At 45.6% G+C, this 22,433-nt stretch overlaps 1 pseudogene; it reads left to right on the top strand.

Annotated features, from left to right (window-relative positions):
- Window positions 1–19,189, top strand: part of LOC147673865 (poly(rC)-binding protein 2 pseudogene) — a 29,944-nt pseudogene extending 10,755 nt beyond the window's left edge.
- Window positions 19,190–22,433: the final 3,244 nt, after the last annotated feature.

Genomic DNA, 22,433 nt, shown 5'->3' with positions numbered 1-22,433 from the left:
AGTCCACTCCTTTAAGCTTGGCTCCTGAGCTAGTATCATTTTTCTATCCTCTACTGCCAATGTATCCTTTTGGAGTTACCTCTCATGCTCCATTCTGAGGCTTTCCAGCTCAAATGAATGCCTCCTGGTCTTCCACCTGTCCTTCAGCTCCTCTGGGAACAGACCTCTGGAAGAAACACTGCTACATTCCCTGGAAGGTGCCATCCTCTGGCCAGATTCTGATTTACAACACCCCAATTCCTCATTCTCATCCTCTGGGTGCCCGCCAGCCTCTTTTGCTTTCCACCAGGCCCTCAGCACCTTCTGAAGCACTTCCTTTTTAGTGAGGACTCCTAACAGGATATTTGAGCTCCTTGCAGAACTTTTTGAGCTTAAGTACTGTGTAGGATTCCAACCTTTCTAGCTCAAATGCTGACTCTGGAGCTTTAACTGCTGGCTCCCCAGACTAAGACATGATGTGTAGACCAAAAACTCAGGAGTTGCAAAGAAGAGAAAAATAAAAAACAGCATATGGATGTCTAGTGGTCTACGATAGGGAGTAGTGTACACCGATCACTGTACGTAAAGTACAAACACAAGTCCTGCCCTCACCGCTGACCACCAATATTAGAAACGGGGTCTCTGGTTGGCAGTGGTTTGCATCCTTTACAAGTAGGGACCCTCACTCAAGTCAGGGTTTGGGAGTCACACAGCTAAGATAACCACTGCCCACCCTCTTAGTGGCTTGGCACGAGCAGTCAGGCTTATCTCAGAGGTAATGTGTAAAGTGTTTATTTATGTATATATCTATATATACGCACACACACACACACACACACACACACACACACAGTGTAGGCACTACAAATTAACACCACACCAATTTAGAACAATAACCAATATTTATCTGAATAAAACAAGGTAAAAACGACAAAAATCCAACATACACAAGTAAAGATATCACTTTTAAAAGGTTAAGAACAGTTCAGTTTATAGGAATCTATGGATGCGTCACCTTTAGCATACAGTACCTGAGATACGTCAAAATCAGCTACAGAGTCCAGACAAAAGGTTCTGAACTGCATAAATCTCAAGGGACATTGTAAAGGCTTGGTACCTTTGCTGCTTTTGTGCACCAATTGCCTTCAGGGTATCTTTGGGCATAAACGTTCGTCAGGCATCATAAGGTGGAGGCTCTGGAGTTCAGTGACATTGCTGATGTCAAAATCAACAAAGGATGCATCACTATTTGATGTAGAGGAGTTCTGCTCCCAGTTCTCAGGTGGAATATGAATCTCCTGTTTTGTCACTAATGTAATACATTCACAGGCTAGAATATACCAAAACATATTTGCATCCTTATTGTGGGAGGCCATCAGTAGATCCTCCAGGAGATTGTTTTCTCACTAGGCTTTAGACACCATTTGAATGGAATTATAGATCTAGCCACTTTAATGTCTTAGCTAGAGTTAGGTTTTATTGTTCCGATAAGACTAGCTTTGGCATTTTTGCAGCTTTCATAAAACCAAGGATATATTCTAGGCTTTAATGGCTTGGTGAAAAGCTGTCTCAGAGCTGAAAATAATTGTTTATGGGCCTCTGTAATCACTTAACCTAAAATCTCGATATCTTTGATATATTTGGGGGCTGAAGTCACCTCCCTGTATATGGTTGTTACTTTTTCTTGGTTAATGACAAATTAGCCCATATAATACATCTCAGATTATTCAAAACAGAGGTTAGTTTGACTGCCATATTTGGTGGGTGTGAAATATCGCCAACTGTTCCACCCATTACACAGAGGAATAGGGCACTGTGATCAATTTTTGGCCTCAGGACAGCTTCCATATTAATCAACCCATACCATAGATGTAGATCTAATAGAATGTAGTCAATATTGCTGGTTATGTTGCCTCTTCTAACTGTGGGAGTCGCCAAACTATCAGAAAAGTCATTCAATTGCAGGCAGGCAAACCACATATCACCGTAAGGGAAACCAGTTGAAGGGCTCTTGTGGACCACTGTTTGAGAGACACCATTGCAGGAGATGGTATTTACCAATCCTTGTCCTACTGTGATATGACTTCATTCATGAAACTCAAGGGGTCAAATGTTATGTTAAAAATCCATGCAACAGTTATTAGATCAGTGATTACATGATTCTAAATAATTATTGAGGAGGTGGAGAGTTGAGGAATATACTGATTATTCGGTAGACTTCTAATATAAATATTGAATATTAGCAGATTAGATGTCTTTTTGAGATTTAATGATATTCCCATTATATCCAATGAACCCAGATCACTCTGACTAATTATACGATCAAGAAAAACCTTCACCCAAATGGCCAAACACCTAAAGCTACCTCGAATGGATTATTCAGCTTCTAGGCTGTTATTAATATAGGTAGTTCTCTGGACTGGGGAAGTAACCCATGTCTCTTGAAAGATCCAAATATTATAATTATCTGCAAACTTCTTCAGTCAGGATCCCTAAGTTTTGACGTGATTCTAGCGAGGTTCCAGATAAAAATATTTAGACTTTATTTACACAAAGGGTGGGAATTACTAAATATGATGGAGTCATAGGGAAAGGCAGCTATTGGTTGAGAGATGGATTAACTGTTCCAAGACTATTAATGGTAAAATGCCGGGAAGAGTGAACTGGGTACTTGATGAAAATTGCTTAATTGTATTTGAAGCAGCCCCAAGTCAATCAGCATTATAAAGAAATGGACCCCTTTGATGATGGATAATTAGATTTTTCAGGCAAGAGTACACAATCTACTGACCATTTCTTCAATAGTTGTATACTTGGCCACAAGGTGATGTATCCATCCGAGCTCAATGGGATAGACTGTATAGCTTCAGGTTTTGTTTATCTTGGTACTCTGGTACAATTCACATGTGTAAGCCTTCTGACTTTTCAAGATTCAGATCTGCCAAGACATCTGGGTAACCAAAGGTTTGGAACAGGTCAAGAATTAATCTGATGTGAGGAAGAGGAATCATCCATCTTTCCTTTTCACACACTATACCCATTATAAGCTTCCTCTGGGTGCTCACCTGTACGATGTATCTGATAGAGACATCTAGCCACAGATTCCTTAACGTAGAATATCCCCATCGTCAGTCTGGATCCAGAGATTCTTCAGCAGTACCTCTGAGCACCGGGGGATAGTGCCGCATGCCCTGACATCGTCCACGGATATGTTGGCAGTGGAGCCATATAAGTCCCTCCCAGCGCGCGGACGTCAGTTTTCTTCTTTTCAGCGTCTCAACGCGGATCCAGGAGGAGCGGTTCCTCTGGTCTGTTTTTTGTTTTCGGCCTTACTGATGCCTTTTCGCATCGGGAACCGTGTGCAATGCCTTCCAGCGTCAAGCGGTGCGAGCCCTGTAAGCGGCAGATGTCAGCGATGGATCCGCACGCAATCTGTATGTAGTGCTTGGGAGAGCATCACGACTCCGAGGAGTGCTACACCTGCAGGATGGTCGGATGAAATTGTTGTCTGCCCTGATGTCCCGTTGGGAGTCCGCACGTCGCCGGTCTCCATCTCGAGCTGGGGCTCCTGTTCGGGACAAGTCAAGGAGTTGTTCCTGCGTATGTCACTCCCCTGGAGCAGGTAAGCACAAAAGAAAGTCACGACATCGGGGCCTGCTTTTCCCGATCTTCGCTGGCCACAGGCCCTCAAAAGTCTGACCCCCCTACACACCATTTCCTCGTGTTGGGGTGACTAGGATCAAGATGGAAGCCTATTTTCAGGCTTTGCAGGCCGTCTTTTTGTAACCCCCCTCTCCCTGGCGCATCTTTGAACCCCACAGAGGGGGTAGGGACTCTGATTGGGGATTCGCTGGCGGGTTCACCTTCGGTGCTGCTCGAGTGCCCTGACTCCGGTTCTGAAGTCGCTTCAAGTCAGGACACGGTCCGGAGGGACTTCTCAGTCAGACGTCTGGCCTGAGTCCTCCCGCGGCGTCACAGCACAGCCCTGTGGGGCTCCCTGCATTGACGATGGATGCAGCTGCAGCGGGGGGGCCGTTCCACACCGCAGTCTCCCATCTGGATGGATGTCGGGTCGACACCGGCCCAACGCTGGGCGCTGGAGTCCCCTTCGGCATTTCTCAACGTCAATGCGACGCCGTCTCGACGTCGTTCGACGCCAGTGATGTCCTCTATTGTTCCCTTACTTGTGGATGTAGAGGCCCCAGAGGGCTCCACCCCCCCACCCCCCCCAGGGTTGTTTCCATGTTCCTCAGAATGTGTACCTGTGGAGCCAGGCCAGGTCCTTGGCCCTCAGCCTGCAGAGTCTCTGCAGTTTGGTGGGCATGTTAAACTGCAATTGTCCCCTACTGATTACCTCTGTCACCGTCTAGAATAACCACGGAGGTTAGTTTGGCATTTGAGCTGCAGACATCCTACAGATACAGCCTCCCTCAGTCTCTCTGCCTTCTGATCCTTGCTGGATCTGCTCCACCAGGGCGCTGTGGATGTGGAGCCCTTGCTGGCATTTGGAGGGTCATTGTATGACATTCTTCTCTGGACTTGGGCAAGGCCCTCATCGGGAGACCCAGTGGGTCCCAAAATTGAGTATCGTCATCGCCTGGCTCCAGATGACCCTGTCTGTTGTCCCTCCACCTTAGGGCTCAGGGGCTGGTAGTCCAGGCAGCCTCACTGCCTTCCTCCCCTCCTCCGTTCCTTCCTCCCACTAGGGAGTCTCAATGGTTGGAGTCGTGTGGCCGACATATCTTTGCGTCCACAAGCTTGGGGCTTCGGTCCCTGAACACATCTTGCATGTTTGCACGTGCTACTTTTGCCCTTTAGGACTCATTTGAGCGCCCCCTTTCTTCTCTTCCAGAGGGTCCTTGGGCTGACCTGTATTGGTTACTCCACGATGGCCGGGAACTGGCACAGTTTTCCATTTGGTCAGCCATGGACACCACTGACTCTGTGGCTCGGGCTATGGCCTGGTCAGTTGCTCTGCATCGCCATTCCTGGCTGCGCGATGGCAGAAAATGTTCAGGAGCGTCTTCTCGATTTTCCCTTTGAAGGGGCCGCCCTATTTGACAGTCATGCTGACTCAGGGGTCCCGCGTCTCATGTCTGGGTTCCCATATGTTTCTATTCCTTGTTGCGGACATCTACCCCCGTTTACATTGGTTGCAGTATTGTCACTGCTTTTACTGGTCTCTGTCTATAGGTTCAAGCTGTTGTTTTCCAGACGGACTATACAGCTAGTTAGCTGTTTCTATCCTTATTTGGTATAGCTAGTCAGCTGTTTCTATCCTTATTTGGTATAGCTAGTCAGCTGTTGCTGTCCTTAGTTGGTACAGCTAGTCAGCTGTTTCTACCCTTGTTTTGAGTCCTCTGTCTAAGAGATAGTCTCAAGAGGGGTCCCTTGTTTTTTATAGGGATCTGACATGCCCTATGTGGGGTATTTGGTGGTTATTTTATAGCCACTCTTCTTTGCCACAGGAAGTTTCTTCCCTGCTCCAGGCACTGTCTTCCTGGATGGTGTAGTTTCTTTTGGAGGCTCCTGCAGGGTCCTCTTAGGCTGATTATCTTCTGTCCCTCTGGGGACTTTTCCTATGGAGCATACTGTAGGCTTCTTGCTTCATCACAATCTTCCTACTGTTGTGGGACTTCTCCTCTGGTGACACCCACAGGATTGGCGTGGTCCTCTTTGGAGCGTATTTGTTTGTATTTTATGGTTGTTCTGTAACACTTTCCTGCCTCTGTGGATGCAGACTTCTCCAGAGTCTTATTGGGCTTCTGCCACGAATGCCTCATCCTGGTATGTTCATGTCTTCTTTCTTGCCTACGATGACTTTCTTAGACGTACGCAAGTGCCCCTTGTGGGCATGTTGTTCTGTTCTGCTTCCTTACCAGTTTCTATTCCGTGTTCCGTGTCCGCACGGTATGTGGGTACACACTGGGTATGTTCACAGTCACGGTGCCTGGGGTTCCATCTTGCACCACAAGAGTGTGGTGCATTCTCTTTTTGTGATATTGTCTACTCTTCAATCTCTAGTGTTAGGAAGTGCTTGTCTTCTCTCAAGGCTCAGACCCTGTCTGTTTTTTACCCCATCGGCAGTGGTGTTTACACCAGACGCGTTGCTGCTGCACGTTGTCTTGTGTCCCTCTTTTTCCTGCGCACTTCCCCGGTAGGAGCTCAGGTCCCCCTGTTCCTGGCCAATGCTGATGTTCTCATTAGGAGTATTTTTGTCCAGGATACTCATTGTCATTTATACAGTATCTGTATATGGTTGTATATACATATTTCTGTCTATCTACGTATGTGAATTTCTATGTTTTCACATATGTTAGGCCCTACTATGATCCACATCGGTACCGTTGGTACCAATTGGTACCATTGATGGCATTTGTTGAAACCTCTTTGCCTTGATGTTAGCCAATCCTTTTTCTTCTTCAGCTGGAAATGACTTCTCACCAGTTTGTCTTGTAGTGAGGGTGGTTTCCTAAAAGTCATAAGGGGGTACTCGCCTAATTGTCCACTAATGTCAGGATCCTTCTTGATGACATTCCAATATTTATTGAGTATTCTTCTTACGTTTTGACTCTCTTTGCTGTATGTTATGATCATCCTGATGGGTTCAGGTTGTGCTTGTGTCTTGTCTGCCTCCATTTTATTGATCAAAGTTTCTGTTCTGCTCAATGCTCTGAGCATTGAGCAGAACAGAAACTTTGATCAATAAAATGGGATGATCATAACATACAGCAAAGAGAGTCAAAACGTAAGAAGAATACTCAATAAATATTTGAATGTCATCAATGTAAGGCATGTACTATAGGGCAATCTCTTAAATCTTTGACTGACCCACAAGGAAAGACCTTCAACATTGAGGATACCAGCACATTCAAAACTATATATGTTGACATGTGCATGCGGAAAAAACTATATGGAAAGGGGCGACCACTCGGTCCCCCCGAACGTATGGTCGGGTGCCCCGATCCCCCCGGGAAACCATTTTGGGCGGGAGGCGTGTCACGGCTGGTATGCCCGAAGCGGCGTAGCCGGGGCGCGCCTTTTCCCGCCCAGGAGGGGTTGTCCTAGACACCTACACCGTTGGCCACGCCCTGTAGGCGGTCGGAGGAGGGTCCACGCCCTCCCAGAGAAGAATAAAAGGAGCAACAATCCAAGGAAGCATCCTCTTGTTCCTGTGCTTGGAAGCTGCACCTCTTCGTTGCACGTGAGCCCGTGACGGAACAAGAGCCAATTTTGAGAACTTGTAATTTTGTGTTTCTTCTTTCAGCGATTTCGAAGCTTTGATCCAGGACCTCGAGTCGAATATCCGTGAACGATGCCTGGCAAGAAGGTCGGAAAGAAGGTTGGGACCGAACAGATGCTTCGTATGCTGGTGAAGGACATGGCGAACATGAAGAAGCAGATGGCGGCAATGAATGGGGCAGGTAGACCGAAAAGAGTCATCGGACCAGCATTGCCGGGAGTAGTCCCTACCGGGAGAGGTAGAAGGGCCAGGAATGGGGCGACAGGAGGGGAGGCTCCGGTACCCGAATCACCTCCAGCGAGCCCGGTCAGTCCGGTGGAGGCCCCAGTTCCGGTCCCGAAAGCGGGACAACCGATCCCTGTAGTGGTCACTCCTGTGAACGAAGGAGATATGCCTCCTGAGCTGGCTGCCCAGTTGGCGGCATGGTTGGGCAGGGATAACGAGGGGGCCACGGCCGAGGAGGCCAGGTCGATAATGAAGCAGTTGCGGCAATCGAAAGATGCTGCGAAGGCACCTTGTCCTCTTGTTTCCCCGCAGGTTCCCGTGGAACAACCAGTTGCGAGCGTTGGAACGGCAGCGACAACAGTCCCAGCTACTTGTTCGGGTAAGCAGCCATTGCCAATGGCGGGGGAGGGATCGTTACCCTTAAGGAGGGAAAAAGTGGTTCAACATATCCCGATGGATGTGAAAGAAAGGATTTGGGCAGATAAATATGTGAACATGTTTTCATTGTTGACCGATCACTATGAGATAGAGCATGTGAGAAATCAGAAGGAGTTGTTGCATCCTAGTGTATGGCGTGCAAAGATGGCGGGGTTCAGAGTAGATGAAACGATCGCCAATTGGGCCAGGGCATTTGGAATGTTCACTGCAATTATGGGGGAACGTAGGCCCGAAGTATTGTTGGAACTAGCTGTTTACCAGACACGTATTATGGAATTCTATGAATCGTACAGAGGCAATCAATGGTTTGGTTATGATAGCACATTTCGTAAGGCCAAGGAGCACGACCCATCCCTGACGTGAGATTGTTTCGACTCCATTTCCTGGCAGAAACTGGTGGGGTCGAACACGGCGAAGTCGCCTTCTTTGGGCGGGAACGGGCTGAGCCTTCCCGCCATTCTTTGGGGGCGCCCTTTCGGGTCGGGCACAAGCAGTGATCAGAACGCAAAGAGTAATGGGACCTCAGGTAGGAAAGGGGTCTGTTGGAGCTTTAACAGAGGCAAGTGCACTAGGCCACAGGGGACATGCAAGTTCAGGCATGAGTGTGCAGGGTGCGGACAGTCCTCACATCCCGAGAGTTCGTGCAGAGCCAAGACTGGTGATACGGGGGGTAGAGGAGGTGCCAAACAGGTCTAAAATCGACCGAGGGGCACCATTACCTACTCCCGTTGATATCATGGCAATGATCCCTTGGCTGAACGAATACCCTGATCATATCTCCGCCGGGGTGTTGCGAGACGGTTTCTCATATGGTTTCCGCATCCCGACGGGGGATTTTCGGGGGGAAGCACGATGTAAGAACCAACTATCGGTTCAACAACATACGGCGGTGGTACAGGTAAAGATTGCGAAGGAAGTGGCCCGAGGTCGGGTTGCGGGACCATATGGCATGCCACCAGTTGTCGACTTTGTTTGTTCACCGTTGGGAGTGGTCCCCAAGAAGGACCCAGGTGAGTTTAGGTTAATCCACAACTTGTCCGCTCCTAGGGGTCTTTCGGTGAACGATGCGATTGACCCGGGAGTTTGTTTGGTGCGGTACGCATCCTTTGATGAGGCCGTCGCCATTTTGAATCGCCTGGGGCCCGGAGCGCTGATGGCTAAATCAGATATCGAGTCAGCGTTCCGGTGCACAGGCTTTGAGAGAATTCTGTAATCTTATGAAAGAATTTGGCGTGCCACTGGCACCAGGCAAGACGGTAGGGCCATCTACTACACTCGAGTTTCTGGGAATTGAGCTCGATTCTGTAGAGGGGTGCTTCCGCTTACCCAAAGAGAAGGTAATGAAATTTAAGGCCTCGCTCGAAATATGCCTCGGCGAGAGAAAAGTAACTCTCCATCAGTTGCAACAGGCTGTGGGTCAGCTTAACTTTGCCCTTAGAGTGATACCGATGGCTCGCCCCTTTTCCCGCTCTATCGCACAAGCCATGGTTGGCCTCAAGGAAGGGCACCACCGCACAAGACTGTCAGCAGAGGTTCGCCAGGATATGCGCATATGGCTGGCATTTCTGGCAGATTTCAACGGTCGCGTCGTGTGGAACAAACCGCCAGTTTCCTCTGAAGAGCTGGGGTTGTGGACCGACTCGGCAGGGAGTGTAGGTTTTGGCGCCATATTTGGTAATCACTGGTCGGCGCGAACCTGGCCAGGGTGGTGGCACGATGATGGGCTCACAGGTAACATTGGGTTTCTGGAGCTGTTCCCCATTCTGGTGGCTTTGAAAACATGGCCAGAGGGGTTTCGTGATCGCTCTGTGGTGTTCTGGTCTGATAACATGACCGTTGTTGAATGTATCAATAATCAGGCAGCACGCTGCAAATGGATTCTGAGATTGCTGAAGGAAATTGTCTTGCTATGTATGAGACTAAACGTCCACTTTAGGGCAAGACACGTGCCGGGGGTACTGAACCAGGCAGCTGATGCACTCTCTCGTTCCCATATGCAGGCCTTCCGGGGTTTTCTGCCCTCAGCGGACTCGGTGGCGGCACCATTTCCCGAAGCTCTCTGGTCTCTCGGTGCCCCGGATTACAAAACCTCGTGGGAGAGAGTCTAGCACCCAGGACAAGGAAGGCATATGAAGGGGCGTTCCGTTCCTATTGGTCCTTTTTGGGTTCAGCTAGGGGGGAGCATTGGGGGCAGGAGGAGTACGTCCTGAAATTTCTGGTATCATTACATCAGGCAGGCAGATCAGTGGCTACGGCCAATAGGCACCGGGCCGCCATTTCCTTCATGGTGCGGGCTCATGGCATCCAGGACCCCACATCGTCATTTCTCGTGCAGAAGGCGCTGCGTGGGTGGCAACGCCTTGAGGGTCGTAGAGTGGATGAGAGGCACCCGATAGGTTTAGAAAGGTTGTCTCTGTTAATGTCCGTACTCCCTGCGACATGTTCATCTCAATCAGAGACGGTGCTGTTCCGGGCCGCTTTTGCATTAGCATTCCATGGGGCTATGCGGGTAAGCGAACTGGTAGCGAGGAACAAGCAGGATACGGGGGGAGGTCTGTGTCGAGAACACATTCAAATTAAGGGGGAGACAATGGTAGTCTCAATAGCCAGGTCCAAGACCGATCAGGGAGCGATCGGGGACAGTGTGGTAGTCCAGCGGATGTGCCCGGTAAAATGCGTTGAGGAGTATTTAGCGCAGAGGGCGGCATCATGGGGGGGGAAGCTTGCTGAGGCACACCGACGGCACCCCACTGACTAGGTTTCAGTTTCAGCGGGAATTAGCAATGGCAATCGCGGCGGCGGGCTTGAACCCGAGCGATTTCGGGACCCATTCCTTCCGGATAGGGGCTGCTACAGAGGCTACAGCCAGGGGTCTGAGTGTTAAAAAAGTGAAACAGTTGGGCGTTGGTCCTCGAACTGTTATAAAAGGTATGTGCGGTTGCACATGTTGTGAAGCTAATGTCATGCACTCACGCTTCTTGTTTTCTGTTTGGTTTACAGTTTCGCGAGCAGGCTTTGCGGGGCGGACTGTGCAGTTGACCCGACACCTGGGGACCAGCGGTCAAAGATCACCGGCTGAGGAAAGAGTGGTGTTGGTCGTTGGCCACTCATACGTGAGGCGCGCCGCGGACGTATTCAAAGCAGGTGACATGATTCACGTGGCTGGGGAATACGGGTACAGGGTGACCTTCCACGGAAGGGGCGGGCTCTGTATTGACCAGTTTCAAAGTTGCATTGAGGGACTGTTAGGGCGGACGAGGTCACCGCCATCTGTACTCATAGTGCATCTTGGGGGCAATGATTTGGTGACCGTTGGTCGACGAGTACTCCTCGAGTTAATTTTGTCCACAGTAAGTTGGTTGGCGAGAAGGGTTCCGGGGTGCACAATTGCATGGTCACACATGATTCCTCGGAAGGTGTGGCGGGGGGCCCTCTCTGTGTCAGCTTTGAACCAGTCGGTAAAGAAGGTTAATAACAAAATGAGTAGGTTGTTTCGTACAGGTAAACTGCATTGTATTCCACACGGATGTATCCGGGGAGACCATATGTATTTGGAGGATGGGGTCCATTTGTCCCGGGAGGGAAATGTCTTACTCATAGGAGACTTCTTAGCTTGGTTAAAAAGTTTACGTAACCATGACCTTTAGTAGGAGCTTTGTGGGGGGTCCGGATAGCCGGTCAACTATCCGGCCTGTGGCGGTAAGGTCATGATCGGTGAGCAGTAATTGGAAGATCCCTAGAGGTGGGGCGCCACCCATTATGGATGGGAGCGCCCGGGGGGAGGCGGCCATTGGCCCCTCACACGGGGAGGCGGTACCCTTCTAAGGATGGGACCGCCGAAAGGGAAGGCGGTCAAGGCCCCTCCCTGGGGAGGAGGGGCTACGGGCCCCTCCTTGGAATTTCCCGGGGCCAGGACATCCGCGACGGCGGATGTGGTAAGCAGTGTGGGGTGGGAGGGGGGTCTACGCTACCTTCTAGACACCTCACACGAGTCCTCGGACGACCACCAAGTTGGCATCGAGTAAATATGGGGCCCCCGTTAAGACAAGGGAAATTGGAAGTTGGCACAGAGGTACAGTCCTCTGTGCGCCCGCCCCTCACAAGTAAGGGGGGGAGTTCTGGTATTAGGGATCTGACACCGGTTACGACCTTGCCGTTGGCCCGTAATGTTAGGATGTACAATTTGAATTTTGAGAAATGCATTTACAGGATGTTTTAGAATCGGCTAGGAGAACCTTTGTATTAGAGATATGTTAAGATTAGCCAAGAAACATCGTAATGTATAAATGAAATTGTACATGATATGAAACTGATTATTTTAATGTTTTCATTTTGTTTCATATTTTAATAAATACGGCCGGGAGGGTAACTCCCTCCCGCCTTCCAAAAGCTCAAGAACTGTTTCCGTCTTCCCATTCTTGGGGATTGTGTTGGGAGGGGGTGACGGGTGTCCAGGCCATATTGGCATTACAACCTGTCCTTTACACAAAAGGATCCTTGAACACATCAGGGCCATTCAAAATGGCGACATGTCCTAAGCCATAGCAAAACATATGTCTCAACATACAGGAAAAACATGGAAAGATGTACGCTATAGCGGATTGGCAACCGTCCTTCCTGATGAAAGAGGAAGGAACAGAAAACTCCAACTAAGACGATTGGAGTCACGCCTAATTATCAGATTTCAAACTAAGACGCCGAGGGGATTGAATATGGACGAAGAAATGTACGTCCACCTGTGAATAAAATATGTAAGGGACGTGATTCGGACTACAATTGATTGCTCAAAAAACCATGGATGCCAGAACTTCACACAGGTCACATTTACAGACTTTATAGGCACTTAGCCCAAGTATACAGTCGAGTACAACCCAGTTGGTCCAAAATAGGAATCTCCAGGGCACTTAGCCCATACTTAACAAACATTACAATGAACAGTAAACGCGTCTTAACTATAGGATGTATTACCTGTTGAATGCTTGTTGTTTTAAACCCCTACATAGGTTTGATAGGATGCTCCTATCGTGAAAAGTGACAAATATTGGCCAAAGAGATCCTGTGTAACCAATTGGAAGGTTTCAACTAGCCTTAAAGTGATCTTAAGAACTAAAAACTGTTAATGAACTCTCTGCAAAACAAACGTTTAAGTTTCCAATTGTTATTAAAAAGTACCTCACCCAGAATGCAACATTACATGCTAATGGACAGGAAGGTATATAAGTTAGAAAGAGATAATGGACTAGTGGCAACACTGTGAACAAGACCTGCGGTCGAAACGCGTAGGTGAAGAGGGCTGTATTGGAGTCTCTTGTTGAATAAACCCAATCTATCGTATTGAGCGAGTGCGGACATTATTTTCTTTTGGTGGTGAATATATATATATATATATATATATATATATATATATATATATATATATATATATATATATACTGTTAACTATATGCAGCATTTGAGTTCTTTTTTTACTTTTTCTTGATTTTCTCCTGTAAGGGAATAGCTGCACCTCAAAGTAGCACTGCCAAAATTACCAAGCCCCCATCCAGAGCCATTATAGAACTCAGGGCCCACCCTGGGGCCGAATTTAACAAGGGAAAGCAGAGCTAACTATAATTGTGCCCCTACCTTGCACTGCTTATAACCTCACATATTACATCACTCATGGCATGCTCCATGACATCACTGATGGCATCTCAATTGATATATATATATATATAACAAATCAGTTTATCCCATATTACATATAAACCGTGCTGTCCGTAATAGCCCCTCAAAATTAATTCTTTGATCATCATTGTTTTTTTAGCAGATTTCATACACTACTGGATTACTTTATCACATGATTCTCATATCATCCCATGAGTCATCATTTGATTATTTAACATAAAAAATTAATTCATTCATGATCTCCCCATGCATTTTCTGATCTCTGTCAGGTGCCCCTTGGTGCACCACTGTCAAGTGTTATTACATGTTTTTCAATAATTCCAGGTTTAACATTTGTAACTCGCAAGAGCTTGATGTGCATTACTTTGTATTAAGCCATGTTTGTTTTATCCTAGTGGGACTGATTATATGGGAATATCATCAAGGGTTGACCACTGTCATCTCAAATTTAATGTGCCCAAAGGACCATAGTGTTACTTTCCACTCTCACTTGGTAGTTTTCAACATTTCAGTTGTTTCATACTGTAATCCATGCGTGTGTTACCTCTAATAATGTAGTGCATTATCCTGGAGTATTAATTAAGTATTATTAAGATCCTGGGGTATTAAATCACTGTGTGTACAGTCTTTTACTTCACCAGCCTTCTTGTTCAGAAGGTCCAGAGAACTTAACATAACTTCAAATTAAATGTTATTCATGAGACAGGCACTGTACCATCACCTACCCGAGTATATCGCTTGACTTGATTTCTCTTTGTGATGCTGTGTCACATCAGGACTACTTCTTAGCCCTCAACCTTTTTAAAGTTTTCCTTTTTTCTTCTTGTCCCCCATTTTATCTCACTAACTTTCTTTCTACTATGAGTTGTTCTTATCTCTTGCAGTTCAAGGTTTGCGATGTTTCTTCGAATTTCAGAGACTCGAGTGCAGCTCCTCTTCATGATGTAGTCCCATTAGGTCCTTACAGTCCAATTTAATTATGTATCTCCTCTCTAGGTCTCTTAATTTCTTGGTGTGGTCACCACCCCTTCTTCTGGCAGGTACTGCATCAATTAAAAAGTATCTTGCTTGCTTGGGATCTTTATGTGATACATTTCACAGTGGCATGCTACAGGATATGTGCAGTCACTGTTTGAGATAGCCCATATGTGCTGCAGAATTCTTTTATGCAAAGGTAATATTGTGCTGTCCACATACCCCAAATAGCACACACCAAATAATATTGCAAACTCAGTTTTTAATTTGTAGATTCCTTTTATTTTCACCGCCTCTGAATTAAATGGTGTCCTCCCAAATAGTGCAATCCCCCATTGTGAGCATCTCTTGAAGCCAGGTTGCGGTTACGGTTGCAGTCTCCTGTTGCATCTCAGCCCTACTTATTACTATTGCATCCTCCAGGGATGGTGCATGTCTGAATGTAACCTGAGGGTATTTAGATAATATCTTTCCTATGACTGGATCTGCTTTGATCGCCAGGCTATTTTTTCCCTGGGGTGTTCTTAATTGTGCTTCTCGATTATTGAATGGAGTTGGAAATCTGATCTCCATCTGCTCTTCTCTCAACTCTCTTTCTGCTGGTTTGTTAAACAGAATTGAATCACTATTCCTTTTGTTTGCTGCTAGTTGTGCTGGTCTTATTACCGAGGTATTTTAGCACCTCTGTTTAAAGCTCTTCTCCCTTTCACCCTGACATGTTGCCTGCTTTTTGTTTGTACTGCAATTTCTTTTGGCACTGAGCATTTCACCATACTCAATTTGATATGGTTTGGATGAAAACTGGATGAGTGAAAAGTGGTGTTAACTGCTGTGTTCTTTCTATGTAACCTGGTCTCCAGTTTTGCTTCCTGAACGAAGACCTCTATGTCCAAGAATGTAACTGCCATTGTATTAATTCTGTATGTGAAATTTAGATTTAGATCATTCACATTGAGCCTTTTGATGAATTGTTCTGCTAGCACAGTTGACCCTCTCCAAATTATAAACAAATCATCTATAAATCTTGTCCATATTACAATATGCTTTTCCCATACCTCCTCATGGAACCTGCGGAGCACCTGTTCCTCCCACCAGCCCACATGCAAGCATGCGTAACTGGGGGCGAAAGAGGTACCCATTGCAGTCCCATGCACTTGTTGGTACACACCCCCCACCCCAAATAGGAAGGGATTGCCCTCCAGACACCTCTTCGCTATGGTCATTAGCATCTCACTATGTTGATATTAGGCCACTGGTACATGGCTCTCAACCCATCTGTATATGCTATACTTGTGATATACTTGTGTACAGTGATGTGACATCCATTGCAATCAGTACAAAATCACTTTCTATGGGGATATAATAAATTAACCTTAAAAAGTCCCCACTGCCCTTCACATTTGATGGTAGATTCTTTATATGTTTCTAGAGAAAAAAGTCAATGTACTTGGATGTACTCTCCATTGAGCTTCCTTTTGCTGGGATTATTGGACCCCCTGGTTGAATGTGGGCATTTTTTGGGGAATTGGGGAATTAGGGAATTAGGTACATTACTGGAGCTCTTGGGTTGCCATTCCTTAAAAACCAGGATTCATCTTAAGACAATAAACCCTCTTTCGTACATTTTTCTAGTTCTTGTTTGTACTGCACCTGACTTTCAACTTGTCTTCTTGGTTCACATTTCCTGAAACAGTCCCTTTGATTTAATTGACTCCGTGCTTCTTATATATACATCTCCATTGGCCGTAACACAATATTTCCTCCCTTGTTGGAGTTTCTTACCACTATTTGTTTGTTCTTTCTTAACTTGGACACTACATTGTCATATTTCGACTTCAATCTGTCGCTGAAAGCAGACGCGGGCAAAAATTTCTGTGCAAAAAGTGTAACTTATTTATTGATCGGCCATTACGCATTTCAGTCTGTACTGACCTTGATCACATAACAAATGCTGCCTTCATTTTTTTCTTTTTAAAGTGATACATGCGTAGCAACAGCAGTGATTAGGCATAGATAGTAAAGGCATACTTCTTGGAATGTTGCAATACATAAACAACAGACTACTTGGTTTCCATCAGGTGAAGGTTCTTCTCAATAAGAATTGTCGAGTCGGATAACATTAATGACTGGTATTTAAAAAGCTTTTTTTCGATATAAATATCCCAATAAATACATTAAATATAATAAATACCTTAACTAGATTTGTAGGAATTTATGCATTTCATAAATTACTGCATAATAAATTAGAATTTTCTCAAATCGACCTTATAAGTTAATTGCGTATGATGTTCCCAATTTAGGAGGGTGAATATTTGCAATACTCTAAGTGTCCAAAGATTTAACTACTGCCAGTTAAATCTTTGGACACTTAGAATATTGCAAATATTCACCCTCCTAAATTGGGAACATCATGTGTTATTTAAATGTGTAAATGTGATTTGAAGTTACACATTGCAACTGTTTTTCGACTGATTTATTGTCACCATAATTTGTGCATTTTTCACTTATGTAAATGGATTTCTTCACACATTTATGTTAAGTTCTAATGTATTGTTATATGTTGTAATAATGAGATTGTCTGTTTAGTAGATTATGTGTCCTTTTTTGTGACTATATTTGAACATGAAGAATAATTAAAAGTCAAACAGGCAAAATTGATGGCCAAGATAAACATATTAATTTTCGTTTATTGTTTTGTATAAGTAACATAACCAAGTAATTGGAGGTTCAGGTAAATATCCAGTTTTCTTGTTTATAGGCCCTACCTGCCCTCCCTCCCTTTTGGGCCATACCCCTTCTTTTTCACAAAGATATATAAAATAAAACACTGTTATTTGTGGATCAGGTAGGTATAGCAGCCAACAAATTCTTTATTACTTTGATTTGTTAAGTTAAATCCTCGTTTATATACTTTAAGACTTCCGTAATGTCTATATGTATATCCTCACAGTACACCAATATATACAAGGAATGCATGTGTAAAGACACATTGAACCCCTCTGTAAGACAATTCTACATGAGACAGTATAAGATCAGTAATTTGTGCTAAAGACAAGCTGGGAGTTTTAATATAAACAGGTGAATAGATCATCAGTTGTGTTGAGACCCCCAGAGATTTATAATCCAAATCTAGACTGTATCATGTTCCAAGTGTTCAGAGGGTTCTTTCTCTATCACCGCCCCTCCTGTTGGCTACCATTGTATCTATTAGGTAATACCTGAAATGTTCTATATTGTTTTGGTGTATCTCTTTAAAATGGCGGGCCACTGGGAAGGTTGAGTCCTGGTTTACTATGGCCCGTATATGTTGCAATATTCTCTTGTTGGCCTGCAATTTAGTGCTTTCCATGCATTTTAATTAGCAGGAGCACTCTAGCACATATATTGCGTGGTCTGTTTTGCAGTGCAGGGGTTTCGTAATCTTGTGTTCCTTGTTGCCAAACGGTGTGGTGTAAGTTGTTTAATTGATCCCATATTGGCATGCTTTGCAAATCTTGCATTTTACAAACCCATTACGTTGTGAGAGCCATGAGTGCTGTTCTGTTATCTCGGGCTGCTTTTAACCAAACAATTGCTCATGGAGGGGGCTCGTCTGTAGGTAATAGATATATTGGATCACTAAAAACTATGGGCCAATTGTGTCTCATGATGTTTTTGAATGCTCTATCTTGTTTGTTGATTGCCAAAATGCATCTTAACTCACTCCCTGTTTCAATTTGACTTTTTTTGTTTTGATGCCAAAAGATTGGATCTGCATAAACTAGTTGTTTTAGCAATGGCTGCATCTATCGTTTTTCTAGAGTAACCTCGCTCCACTAATCTGTTTTACTGGTCTGCTGTTTTTGGTGTAGGTCTATTGGGTTACTACAAATTCTTTTTAATATCAATATTTCCCATGCCATCTTTAAAGCATTTTTTATGATCATTGACAAACTAGAAGAGGACATCAGTGGCGAGATGACCATCAGCACTGCTTCCAACAAACCCCCTGTCACTCTGAGGCTCGTGGTCCCTGCCAGCCAGTGTGGTTCGCTCATTGGAAAAGGAGGTTGCAAGATTAAAGAGAACAGAGAGACCACTGGAGCACAGGTGCAAGTAGCGGGGGACATGCTACCCAACTCAACAGAAAGAGCAATCACAATTGCAGGAATTCCTGCTTCCATCATAGAGTGCATCAAACAGATATGTGTGGTTATGCTGGAGTCTCCTCCGAAGGGCGTCACCATCCCATACCGACCCAAGCCATCCAGCTCACTAGTGATTTTTGCTGGTGGACAGGACTATTCCATTCAAGGACAGTATGCCATTCCACAGCCAGATCTCACAAAGCTGCACCAGTTGGCAATGCAACAGTTTCACTTTCCGATAACTGATGGTGGGGACAACACCAGATTCAGTGGTGGCATTGATGCATTTGCTCCAACCACTTCTCATGAACTCACCATTCCGAATGACTTGATCGGCTGCATTATTGGGCATCAAGGCTCTAAAATCAATGAGATTCGCCAGATGTCAGGGGTGCAAATCAAAATTGTTAACCCTGTGGAACGTTCTACTGAGCGCCAAGTCACCATCACTGGATCTGTTGCCAGCATTAGCCTGGCACAGTACCTCATCAATGTCAGGCTTTCATCAGAGACTGGTGGAATGGGAAGCGTTTAGAACACCAAGGTCTTTCTCAGAACTCTGCTCCCTTCCTGCTGTTCATTTACCCATGATCCATCTGTGTAGTTTCCAAGCAGTCTGTAATTCCAGGTTTTAACTAGTTTGTACATTTCAGTTTCTATGTTCCCATCCACTCGTCAATTTTTTAAGAGAAGTTTTAATTCCTTTTTTCAGCTGTTAAAATCGCTGACCATGTTTTAGTTTTGTAAGGCTTTCCCTTAGTTCTGTTATGTTTTTGTTCATGAAGATATTTGTTATGAAATGTAAAGGGTGGAATTAATGCATTTCATTGCGGTTTAGTTCTGTAATGTCAGGAATTTTTTTTAAAAAGGAAATAAAAAAGATGGACTGGATTCTCAAAAAAAAAAAAAAACATTTCCCTGTAGGGAATGCTTTCTATCAGATGGTTGGATGAAAGCTAGATGAGTGTAGCACTGAGTTGCCTGCAGTTTCTTTGTGGTATATTTTTGTTTCTAGTTTATTTTCAATGTATACTTCCACATCAAGAAAATGCACCACTTTGTTGCTGATAACCACTGTGAAACTCAAAGTCAATTATTTGACGGTAATGGCTGAGACAAATTCTGTAGCATTTGTATAAGTCCCATCCCATATAATAAACAAATCATCAATAAATCGCAGCCACAATTTCACATTGTTTTCCATATATGATTTGTAGGTGTCACCCAGTACCAGCTCCTCCCACCAGCCAATGTGTAAACACGCGTATCTGGGGGAGAAGTGGCAGCCATGGTAACGAAACGCATCTGTTGATAATAGGTTTTGTCAAACCTGAAAATGTTATTGTTTGGACAGAAGTTTACCATATTTACTAGCATTGTATTGTGTTGGGATATTTGCAATGAATTCCTCCCCAAATACACTTCCAATGCTCGTAAACCAACTTCATGGTTTATGCTGGTGTATAGCGTGATTACGTCTAGTGTCACTAACAAGTAGTTCTTTTGCCAAATTAAATCTTTCAGTTTTAAGATATAATCACCAGTGTCTTTTAAATAAGAAAGTAATTTCTGTACCTGTTCTTGTAGATAGAAATCAATGTATTGTGAGGCATTTTTTAAAAGACTATCTGTGCCGAAATTATGGGTCTACCAGGCTGGGTTTTTCTGGATTTTTGGTATGAGGTCAACATTAAGGACCGTAGGGTTCTCCTTTTTTTTTTTTAAAACAGATTTTATTGTCAAATTGCACACATGTTGCAGGGCTCTGTACCCCAGAGACAACTGCAGTATCAGATTGTACATAAGCAGAAAAGCAACTGACCTTTTCAAAGGAACAACCAAAACACCTGACATAGTGTATCAATTAGGATATTAAGGAACCCCCACGCCCCCTCCTGAGTCCACTGAGTCCAATCCACGTGCAGTTAAATAGAACGAAGAGAGAAAAAAAGTGAATGGAAAAAAATAAACAAAAGAATCAGCATAAGTACACACACACACACCCCAGGCTCCCACCTCACCCCCCCCCCCCCCTGTACCAGGTCCATCCCACTGAACCCAGCCATCGCTCTGCTTGGAGATCGTCCACAACAATAGGAGGCTCCAGCCACAGACCCAGATAATCCGCCCACCGCTTCCATATTTTGTAGTGCTTACGTAGACAACCCCTGGCAACAAAGATTGGCTGTTCCTGCCACATACTAAAGTACAGGCCATTTTTCCAGGCACCCACCGAGGGAGCCCGTGAATCCTTCCACCCCCTGGCTATATCGCGTTTCGCCAATGTGAGGCCCAGTTGCAGAAGATGCCTTTTGTATACATTACCCCCAATCCCCTACATGACATGTAACAGGGCGAACTGCAGCATACGTGGGGGTGTCCACCCCAGGACCTCCGACAGACACGAAAACACCCCCCTCCGGAAGCGATCAAGTGATAGGCGTTGCCAGACAGTATGTAAGAATGTGCCATCCTCCCGGCCGCAACAAAGACATTCCGGGGAGGCAATCAATCCAGCCCGCCACAGTCGAACCCGAGTGAAGTAGACCTGATGTAAATATTTAAATTGAATGAGGCGGAGACGCATCGCTATGGCCGCTCGCCGGGGGGCGGCTAGGGTCTCCTTCCAGTCTTCCTCCTACAGCGTACCCACATCCTCTTCCCAAGCCCTCGAAGCTTCTGAAGTGTAGGGGAGCAGTAAGTGACTAGGGACTGGTAGATTCTGGAGATCTTCCTCATCTCCAGATCCCCCATGAAGACCTTCGCCTCCAACGGGTTAAATTCTGGGAGATATTCCAGGCCCTCCAAACTGGGGGAAAGTGCATGGCGGAGTTGGAGGTACCGGAAAAACTGGGACCGGGGCATGCAAAATCCCCCCTGCAAATCTCAAAAGGACTTAAGTGACCCATCCCTCATGACATCCCCCAGGGTCGAGATTCCTATAGCAACCCAGCCCCGAAAGCCCTGCAGGGCCACCAGGTCAGGCAGGCGCCCATTGTGCCATAAAGGAGTTTCTTGGGTCAGGGTATTCCACCACCCCATTTGTTTCAGCGACTTCCGCCAGATTTAAAATACTACCTTCGTGGCTGGTGGCAGCGCACCCCGCAACGGCGCTGAATAAAGAATAGTGTGCAGTGTGTGGGGCCCCATAAGTCGCCACTCCAATGCATAAGCCGGGTCCCCCCTATTCCCATACCACCATTCATTGAGGACCAATAAATGCAAGACCTGGTAATATGAAAGGATATTGGATGTCACAAGTCCTCAGCAGTACGTGGAGAGAAAGCATGTGCGCAACGGGTACTGCCCCCCCCCCCTCCCATAAGAACTGCCCCAGCACAGAGTTCACCAGCCGTAACCATCTAGATGCGATCGGATGCGGGTAATTCTGTGAGCTGGTAGAGCAAAAGAGGGAGCGCAACCATCTTAAAAATTGCTGAAATGCCATCTATCGTCAAGGGCATACGTGACCAGGTCTTTATATCCGCACGAACACGTTCCCATATCGGTACCAGGTTACGCTCCCAAGATATAGTCCTCACATCCGGCAGGAATACCCCTAGGTACTTGAGGCCCCCACTGCCACCTAAATCCCAGAAGCCCATGTGCCCACTCTCACCCGGTCTCTCAGAATCCACAGTGTGGATTTACGGGGGTTCATATATAATCCTGATGATTCTCCGAATATTTGCATGATCTCCAGAAGCCGTGGCCTCTATCCAACGCTGTAAGGAAAAAAAGGACATCATCTGCATATAATGTGATCCTGTCCGACAGAC

The sequence above is a fragment of the Lissotriton vulgaris genome, chromosome 12 (genome assembly GCF_964263255.1).
Source record: "Lissotriton vulgaris chromosome 12, aLisVul1.2, whole genome shotgun sequence".
Classification (NCBI taxonomy): Eukaryota; Metazoa; Chordata; class Amphibia; order Caudata; family Salamandridae; genus Lissotriton; species Lissotriton vulgaris.
The sequence above is the reverse complement of the archived record's forward strand: the minus strand, read 5'-3'. Positions and strand labels throughout refer to the sequence as shown.